The 10,842-nt window shown below is 43.0% G+C and overlaps 1 long non-coding RNA gene across 1 annotated transcript in view; it reads right to left on the reverse strand.

Annotated features, from left to right (window-relative positions):
- Nucleotides 1-6,292: 6,292 nt before the first annotated feature.
- The window catches only part of LOC311047397, a 36,575-nt gene continuing 32,025 nt past the window's right edge, over nucleotides 6,293-10,842 (reverse strand). Inside the window, exon 3 of the long non-coding RNA XR_014600979.1 lies at nucleotides 6,293-6,924. This is a non-coding gene — a long non-coding RNA (uncharacterized lncRNA). The remainder of the gene's footprint in view (nucleotides 6,925-10,842) is intronic.

Here is a 10,842-nt window from a genome sequence, read left to right on the forward strand (position 1 = left end):
TGCACAAATACTGTACTATCAATAGCAAGATTAGGCAGTAATCTTAGACTCTACGCGGTGGAGGGGAGACCTTTGTTACTTCTGTGGGGGAAATTGAGTTTAAGCTTCACCCTGCTGATGGCTGCTCAGATGGTTATGATGAGCGCTCGGGTGGAGCAGTTAGGGGTTAATGGTCTTGCTCAAGGACACTGCGACACATATAGTCTAGTCTAGTGTATAGTCTCTCTAGCCACTCATCTTCAGTCTTCCATGTCTTTAATAGGCAGTTCAGAGGGACACACTGAAGGTGTGAGGAGAGGCTCTGTTGGGATTTGATCCCAGTCCAGCTGAGGGATTAGAATCAGAGTTCAAAACCACTGAAACATCCACAGGCACCACTGTCCATGATTTGCTTTTGGTGTCCAATAGTGTCCCTATGGATGCAACACAGTGGCTCTACTAGGCTACTCTGCTCTAACTAGACTGAAGCCACTGTTATCTTAAGCAATGTGGATAAGCCCACACATATATGCACACACATGGCATGACACGCATGCGCATAGAAAACCACACAGTTATCAGACTGGAGTTATATCGGACCTGTTTCATTCCATGATAGCGTGTGAAAACACACACACACACACACGCACACGCACACACACACACACGCACGCACGCACGCGCACACACACGCACACACCCACGCACACACACTCTCTCACACACACACTCACGCACGCACGCACGCACGCGCACACGCACACGCACACGCACACACACACACACACACACACACACACACACACACACACACACACACACACATTTTAACCACTTTACTCATAGTGTGTTACAAATGGAAAAGTGAGAGTCTGGAATGTTTGGTTTTCCTCATGAGTGAGAGCTTAATGGTTGATGTTTCTCAGGCCACTGTTGAAAAGACAAACACTGTTTTCATGGCTTGACAAACAGGTCAAAAATCCCTCCCTCAGCAGTCCAAGATTAGAATCACTAATATATTTCTATGTTCCTTCACATAATGGAGGACAGGAGACTCTGAAGTAAGTATAAGGCATGGCAAGTTTATTTGCATGGCACATTTCAACAACAAGGCAGGTTGTTGTGTATGTAAAGTGCTTTACACAAAACACTATGCATTAAGACATCAAGATACAGAAACATTATAAAAGGACATTTGAATACAATTAAAAATACGAATACGTTAAAATAAAATAACAGAATCAAATTAAAATGTAGAAGAAATTATTAAACAAGCTCAATAAAAGGCAGCAGAAAAGAGAAAGGTCTTCAGCTTTGATTTAAAAGAACGGAAAATACAGTGTTTTGGGAGTTTGTTCCAAATATGTGGTGCATAAAAACTTTTTCTCCACATTTATTTCTGACTCTGGGTTCAGAAAGCAGACCTGTCCCAGATGACCTGAGAAGTCTGGATGGTTCCACTTACTTGGTATTCGTTCGGACTCAAGCAGTGTTCAGAATGAACTGCAGCTGTCCATCTGATTTTTAGGGAGTCCTGTAAGGACACTACAGGTCTACAGTAGTCAATAGGCTCTATGTACAGCAGCCATGTTGGAGAGAAATTGGGCCTCCTCTTACTTCCTTCACAGGTGTTACCAATGATACTAATGAAGGCTCTGTTCCAACAGAGTCAGGGTGCTGATATTGTGCATGTTGACTCACTGGAAACACTCATGGTTCCTTAAATGGCCCCTTAAAAGGTTTGTAACTCTGAGAGTGTACAAAGGGTCCATTTGGTTCCATTTGTACACTCTCAGAGTTATGGGGGTCCTTGAAATTAAAAGGTTTGAGAACTACTGTGCTACACTAAATGGAACAAAGCCTTCATTAGTATCATTGGTAACACCTGTGAAGGAAGTTGGGAGAGGCCCAATGTCTTTCCAATATGGCTACTGTGCATATAGAGCCTATTCCACTGAAGATAAATGCATGGACTACTTTTTCCAAATTCCAAGTCATTTCATCATTGATTGTCTCCGGGTGGCTCAGTTGGTAGAGCACTTGCCTTTGGATCTCAAGGTCTGAGTTTGCCAACTAAGTGATACGTGCTCGTAGCTGATGGTAGGTGTTGCCCTCCACCTCATCAATCCATCTTCAAGGGGTATAGCGCATTGAAAAGGGGACATTCTCGGCCGGCATCGACAATAAGCCACTCTGACTTACTTACTCTGACTTCTTGGAAAGACCTTGACAATATCTTGAAAGACTAAACCGTCAATACATGTCATCGTCTATTCAAAGCTTTGGTCATATATTAAACTCATATTTCCATGAATAGCTTTTTTTTTTTTTTTTGACATTTACACATTTTCTCCATAGTGATGGAAATGTTACAGAACTTAACTGAATAATTGCATCATTGGATAAACCTCACTTCATGGTTAATAAGGTATTTGAATTGCTTCTGTAAATTTGCCTTTTCAAATCAATCAATCCTACAATATGCATTGAAACAACAATAAAATAACTTTTGTTTTGATGTTACCTATGTCAAGCAAGTTTCAAGTCTATGCAAGTTCACTAGTGAAATGGGTCGGGTTAGCCAATCAGGGACGCCGATTCGGCGTCCCTGATTGGCTAACTCGACCCATTTCACTAGTGAAGCCGATGCCTACAGCCCCCACAGACACACAGACATTCAGTGCGTCAGTTGATTAAGTTGAAAAAAATATAAATATTTGTCTATTAAAAAAAATATGAAAATAATTTAGCCCAACAACGCTCATCTCAATTATTCAATTAATCAAAAAAGGTAGTTGATAGAATTATCACTAAGAAATAATAGTTGCAGCCATAATTAAATGTATTTTGGAATGGACCTCTTATTATGACTTACTATTATGATGATAATGATTACACATTCCCCAGTGAGGAGGATAATGTGATTTTGATGGTCTGAAATTACTCATCCATTCATCTCTGACACAAATAAAGGATGGGTGCGACACACCTCTCCACTCCCCACAACTCATCACATCATTCAAATTTCACATCTGCACCGGCCTGAATTTGCCAAACCACTGTTCTCTTGAAATGTGGTGAATAACAGTTTAAAGATGTCTGCTTTTTTCCTTTCGGTTTTTACGAGGCATTCGCGTTCCATCACTCCTCTTTGTGTGAAGGAATGCTGGTGCCTGACTATCACTTGGCAACGAGAAGCGCGAAACTATGCGACGAAACCGTCGCAAGCAATGCATTTTAGTGTTTCAGTGACAGATTTATCTGCAGTGAATTATCATTGCATCCATTTTCTCTCAACTTATGAAATCTCTGCTGAATGGTTGAGAAGTTTCTTTCCTGTAAAACGTTCTGGCCCGAAAAGACCCATTCTGCAGAATAGAATACTGTACAATGCAATACAAATTGATGTGTTCAGTGTAATATTTTATCTATGTAGTGAGGTTCAAAGTTTGTCTTTTATTGTCTTTGTCAGCAGCATCCTGAGTTTGGCTATGCTCGAAGGCCTGCTGACTCTGAGGTGTTCTCATTCCTGAGGAGTCCTTCTCACCCTCCCTGGAACTGCAGTGAGAGCACACACCTGACAGACACATGGTGGGTGTGGCCATTGCATGGGCCCGGGAGCCAATAAGACATCTTGGTTCGGTAGCAGCGGCTTCCTGGTAGTTTTCCACAGAAATCTGACCCCGGGACGTGAATGATGCTTTCACACAAAATAACCGTGGCTGGACAGCAAAAAAAAAAAAAAAGGTACAAAGCTTCCATTTAACAGGGGGAACCTCCAGTTTTTTTGTGATGCTATTTTGTGTGGGTGGGATTTCCCCCCTCAAGACAGTGCACGTGGCTGCATGGAGATTCTCAAATACAGCGCTGCATTGTTTGCAGACACTCTATGGCAGTTTCATATTGAAATGAGTGCCCTCTATGCTTGGATACTTGGTTCTTCTTTTGGTCTCAAACATTTTTTCCTTTTTGGCCAGGAAGCTTTGAAGGAGTACCGCTCCATCACTCTTCTGACAACCGTTGGTATGCATGCTGTTGGGCACCTATGCTAAAACTGCTCCAGTGGAGAATTGCAGTGGCTCACAGTAGAAGGCTGTGGAGGTGTAACTGGCTGCTCTGAGATGTGACTACAGTACACGCAACTGCATGAATATCAAGCAGGTCACAGAAGCTATCCTGGATAAATAAGTTGTTTCTTTTGACGTTACTGTACAAGGCCTGGGAAGCCCAGCCAGTTGCCTCAGTAACGACGAGGCCAGGAACCATGTATCTGCTGCTCAGTGAATCAAAAGGCTACTAGGTTTCAGTGTGGAATCTCCCCGCCTGCAGGCCGGTGGTTGCCGTGAGACCGACAGGCAGCGGTTGCTATGCTGAGAGGGGACCACAGGGTTGGTCAAACAAACAGACCTTCTCTGACTCACTAGCCGCCTCCTCCTCTCCTCCCCAGATGAGGACTTCCCTCACCGCCAGGCCATGGCTCTATAATTATGCTCGAGTTCACCTCTTCTCATGTACACTCTCTCATTCTCTCTCCCGCTTTCTCTCTCACTTTCCCTTTCTCATGCATGTTCTCTCTTGCATTCACTGTCTCATACGTCTCTTCATCTGTCTCACAATAACTCTCATGATTTTTTGTATTTTATTATACAGTACATCCCTCTCTCATTACCTGCCCAGAATACAGACTCCTCTCCTCATCTCCTCTGCTCTCCTGTCCTCTCACACCTCCAGGACAGGTATTGCCCTAAATGTCTCCAAGAGGATATTTTTAGCACGGTTTCCCTCCCCCCTGTTTTTTTCTTTCCCATGCTCCAACTTGTTCCGCAAACATGCACTCAACTCCACTTCTAGAACAGGCAGAGTCAATTCATTCACTCATTAAAGGCCACATCTCACATGCGTAATTATAACCTCCCCTTCTCTCTCTCTCTCTCTCTCTCTCTCTCTTACCAAGTGAGGCTGTGTGTGATTAAAAGTAGATGTAGTAGAGTGTGTGTGTGTGTGTGTGTGTGTGTGTGTGTGTGTGTGTGTGTGTGTGTGTGTGTGTGTGTGTGTGTGTGTGTGTGTGTGTGTGTGTGTGTGTGTGCGTGCGTGTGTGTGTGAGTGAGTTGTGTGTAAGTGTGTGAAGAGGATGGCCTGGACTGCTAGAGAGTGTGTGTAAACAGGAGGCGCAGTGTTGAAGGCAACAGGGTTTCAGTTACAGTGAACACAAACCTGTCAGCGTGTGCATGGATGAGTGCACCTCATTCTGAGCTTAATGTCTCCCCTGGCCAATGTATCCATCAGTAGCCATGTTACGCTCAACCACTGTTGGCTCTGGATGAAGCCCGGTTCAGACCAAAGATTTGGGGGTCGCAAATTGGGACGACACAAAACCATTAAGCCTGATGATTTATGCTTACTGTCGTATTACGGCGTTGTGCACAGAAAATAGCTGATCTACAAGCTCATAATGCCTCGCAGATTCAACACATTGTGAGATTGTCGATCGGCTATTTTCGGCATTCGACATCATCGTGTGACAGAGCATAAATTAAGCATTAGAACATTGTGGGGAAACATTTCAGCTGTCTGAATTACCCCCAAGAGCTTAGTTCTTGCATACTATAATAACCAACAATCTCTATATCTCAGCTATCGTCATCATGTTTCTACCCTGTTATTTGAATCTTGAACTGAATCTGCTTTGTTTTAAAACAAAACTCCCATTGACTTGTATTCTACATTATGTACTCATCGCCTGGGCAATCATTCTCACGTAGCCACCTCCTCCCTTTCCTTCCCCTCTGCCGCTGTTTTCGTTCTGGTCCTCAGTCCCGTTACTTCAACTTCCCTCGTGCTTGTGTTGAAACCTTCCATTGCACAGGCACAGCCACACAGAGAGAGAGAGAGAGAGGGAGAGAGAGAGATAGAGAGAGAGAGAGAGAGAGAGAGAGAGAGAGAGAGAGAGAGAGAGAGAGTCACCAGTAGGTTCAAAACACCTACAGTGACGTCATGCCCTAATCATGGCTCTCAACCTTTTCTGGACCAGGGCCCACTTGAAAATGGGTGGGCCGTGTGCAGTTTCAGAGCATGCTTATTCTAATGACCAATCAATACAATAGCGAAAAAAATTACATTTTCAAGGTTTTAAAGAAAAAAACAACAACCATGAAATTGTTTCTAGATATTGTTATATTATATTCAAATCTTGTGTGTTTTGCCTATTGTTTTGGGCCTGATTACAATATCCTCACAGTCCACCAGCAGTGGTCCCCGGCCCATAGGTTGACAATCACTGCCCTAATACGTGTGAAGAGGGAAGGAAATCGATGTCAAGTGAGTGTTGTTGGAGATGAAAACATCTTCTTGGCTTGGCTCATTTTTGTGGCTCGGGAGCTTAAAAAATGCCATCTTCATTTGTCCTATTGCAGGTCCCTGCACTACGATACTACATACTACAGTTTTCACTAGGACAGAAAAATCAATCAATGCATACGATCCCGATCCGTCTCACAAATTCAATGTTGATACGGGCACCTCCAAGACAATGGTGGACTCAGCCACGCCCCCAAATACCCGTATTGGTGTCGCAAAGAATTAAAAAAAAACAGCACTGAAAACAACTGTGACACAAATGATCACATTACTTTCCTATACGCTCCTGACGCTGAGTTTTAATGCTGTCTTGCATGACCTCACTCTAACGGCTGCACCACATGTGCATGTCGGCGGCTGACCCAACACAGGGTCAAAGGTCAGGGGTCAAGACATTTCACATGTACATGCACACACACACATACTCACACGCACACGCACGCACGCACGCACGCACGCACGCACGCGCACACGCACACACCTAGAACTGATGTTCCAGCAGGTCATTTCTTTGTGTTTTCCAAGGCGGGGTCATTGGCCTTCCGGGGGGCCTCATTGTTGCCTTAATAAGTCCAAGGAGGAACATTCCTGGAAAGAAAAAAAAGAAACAAGGGCGTGTGATGAGAGCAGCTGATATCAGACCACACACTTCCTCTGTTTATGAAGACAACCTGGAGCTCTGGTGGGAGGATGGGACCAGTTCCATGTTCAAAAGGCCGCACCCTCGCACTCCTCCTGGAAGGAAAATACGGAGGCGGATGAGGAGAGGAACTCACTGGTCAGCATGTGTGTTGAAGGCTCAGGTGGTCAGTGCATGAGTGTCCGTGTGTATGTGTATATTGACTGGGTAACAGATGTTCTATGTGAGAATGAGATTCATTAATGAATCACATACAGAGATAAATCTATTTGGAATTTATGTGATTTTCACTTGCATGCACTTGTGATGGCCCGTCTTACTTACTTAGTATCCAGGGTGACCTACTGTAAAGGCAGCTATACAGTAGCACAGTATTAAATTCATAGATCACCAACAATACAATCAAACAATAGGGTTATAATCACGACTGCCGGGGGCCAATACCCAAATGTGCAGACAATGGATGTTCCTGTGTAATCCAATCAGGATGTGCCAACAGCAACACAGAGTTAAAATCTTAAGAGCTGTGTACAGTATTGTAACTTCATTAAGGTGTGGCAACTAAGATAGAATCACTGTAATGTGACAGAGTGTTTACATGGGCTGCTTACTGGATACAGATTTGTTGGCAGCTCATTCCACTGGTAATTTAACATTTGCCATAACACAACTGTAAGATAATATTGTTTGTTCTTGAAGTAATGATGCTTATTATGTATTGATACTCCGTGGCATGCCGGTGTGACGTGCTGAAAGTTTTCCATCCACAAGATGATGCATCACATCAGATTCTATGGCTATTTTCGGCACGTGACACCATATGGCAAAGTATAAATCAGGAACGTAAGGTAACTTCTTGGCTCGATACCATGCTCGATGCCAGGCTTGATGCCAGACTCCTCCTCCACCCTTGGTTGTATGAATGGGTGAATGTAATGCACATAGTAAGTAAATCGCTTTGGATAAGAACGGTATAGAAATACAGGCCATTTACCAGTTACATTTAAGACATAGTAAGCTTAATTAATACTAAATCTGTTCTTTTCGATATGCAACACCATCATACTACAGATTATTAGGTTTAAAACAGACCATACTCAATACTGGCAGACAACTGTAAGATGTATTGTTTGTGGACAAAGAAAGGGAATACCTGAGTGCCAATGTCCAGTGTACCAAGGTCAATGCCGTACCATATTGATGTACTCTACAATATTATTTCAAGGGAAGTACACAAAGGAATTGCACATTGTTTGGACACTAGACTTAGTAAGTGGTTATTCTTACTTAAGTTCAAGTGAAAGAATAACCATTATGAATATGATCAGATTTCTGATCAAGTACAGATTTCTTTTATACGAAACACAAAATATGTTCTATGAACATTGCATACATAAATCTATCATTTTTTTTGTGCCCTCCAGAGTTTCTAAGTGTTTCTATTGCTCTGTGGTGCTCATTTGCGATGTAAACAGTGCCCCTAGTGGTGTGCTGTGAGAAAGAGAGAAATAGAGAGAGCTGCTATGAACCTGCCAATAAAACCTAGGGAGGGGATGATGGAGTGTGAAAGACGGCCTGAGGAGCAGAGATAGAGATCAATGGACTTGATGGAAAATATAGCTGGCATTCTGTGGTGTTTGAATAATAGTACATTCTAACACAGGCTGTGCTTACTGTTTGTGTTAGTGGAGGTCTTTGAACTGTGTTTGTTTATTGGATGGTTGTACACTAGAGTCACTGTCTAATATTACATGCAGTCATTTGTTTGCACACAAGGAGCACTTTCTTGGCTGTGTGTGTGTGTGTGTGTGTGTGTGTGTGTGTGTGTGTGTGTGTGTGTGTGTGTGTGTGTGTGTGTGTGTGTGTGCGTGTGTGTGTGTGTGTGTGTGTGTGTGTGTGTGTTTCCTTGCACGTGGCTACACACTTGTTTGTCTTTGTGGATGGGTGGGCACTGCACATAATTATATTGCTCAGCGAGCTTACTAGATTGTGTACGAGCCCGTGGATCAGCGTATGAACTTGTAGATCGGTGCTGGACAGCATCGTACGTCTAATCAGGCTTATATATATGTTCATGCATTTATGTGCATATATGTGTGCGAATGTACAGTAGACTACTGTATGTGTGTGTGTGTGTGTGTGGGTGTGTGTGTGTAAAGTATACATTTTGAGCTTCCATCGATGGCTGATTATGTGTGCGCATGTGTGTGTATTTATGTCACAGAGGTGCGCCACAGCCCAGACAGAGTCCATTGGTCTCTGTTCCTCATTATTGGAAACCTCCAAAGCTTTCCCTTGACATCTTATGGAAAACTTACATCCGATTATGGAAAAGTTATGTTCATGCACGTCGAGGGCTACATTCCTTAAATGGCTAAATGGAACTCACTGAAATGGTATATATATTTATATATGTATGTATATATATATCTATACACACATCATCATCTCATGTAACCACACCAATTCAGATCACAATCAAACTACTGTTCCTCTGCCAACTCTGTCCACTCAGTGTTTCGTTGAAGACCTTAATCACCCGTACATTTTTCCAAAGGGAATATGCAATGAATCGATGACCAGATGTGAAATGGCAGCGAAATTAAACACTTTTTTTAAACGCAGACATTCTTAATGTCTTCGTCATACAAACATTAACTCTAGCAGACATGTTGCACATGGACTCTGACATTCACTTTCACATGGCACGTGTATGAGAAAGAAATTATTTTAAGCCCAGTGCTATTTTTGGATGAGAAATATCCTGCGCTTGTAGTGGAAGTAAGTCTAGTTTTGAATCCAGAGGTCAAATAAAGAGAGGCCTATCTCAAAAGGGCCGGGGAGATAACACACATGGTCAGGGGGGATCACATTCATCTAAATGTGACCTTTTCATCGTAACCTACTGACTGCACGTAATTTATCATCGACATCTGAGGATTTAATCACATGCCAGAAGATAAGGAGGATTTTCACAAGGGAGCTTTCTTGGGTTTACTACAGTCGAGACTCAGTTGAGTCCAAAGCCAAGAGTTTTGTTACAAAACTCAGACAAATTTGACACCTCCCCAAAAAATTAATTCCAGCAGAGACATGAAGATAAGATGCAGAGACATAAGATTCTAGTGCTTTTTAAAATCTTTTAGACTTAAACTGGACCAGTCCATCTACACAAAATCTCAAAAATAGCTGATCTACAAGCTCAGCGACTAGGTACTGACCACGGTAGAAATAACTGTTAAAAACAAGGAGGAGGCCGCACAGCTTGAAGCCACGATGCTATACAGATTTATTCAAACCAATGTTTCGACAGTGTAGTCTTCTTCAGGGCTTAACCCTTGAAGTCCTGAAGCCCTGGGTTTAACCCCTTAAGAAGACTACACTGTTGAAAACGTTGGTTGTTGTATGGCCTCCTCCTTGTTTTTAATATTCATTAGGTCCCGACATCATGGTGAATATAAAATCTGTATCCCAGTGTGAAACTGGGATACAGTCATTGGACTACCTCAAGTTCTATACATCCTTTTTCACTATACACCACAGATGAAGCATCGTGTTAGTTCATGCAGGGCACAGGAGTCATATACGCCTCAGTTGTAATCAGATGTCAGTCTGCTGATTGCTTTCAATCAGCCACGCCTTCCTACACACCCATCACACCTCATTCCCTCAATAAGGCGGTCAATTTAAATACGGCTCCTTCCTATACTGGATCTCTGCTTTTCAATTGCTGCCACATATGCTGCTGGTGGCAAAGCTTGCCTCCACCACCCCAGCCTCCACCGTAAAGTTCAGAGTCTTGCATTACTCAAACGTTTAAACTGAATGCATAGGCGGCGGGTGAGCTTGACAATTGGGAAGGCTGG

This window comes from Gymnoscopelus microlampas, assembly GCF_963454915.1.
Source record: "Gymnoscopelus microlampas genome assembly, chromosome: 6".
Lineage (NCBI taxonomy): Eukaryota > Metazoa > Chordata > Actinopteri > Myctophiformes > Myctophidae > Gymnoscopelus > Gymnoscopelus microlampas.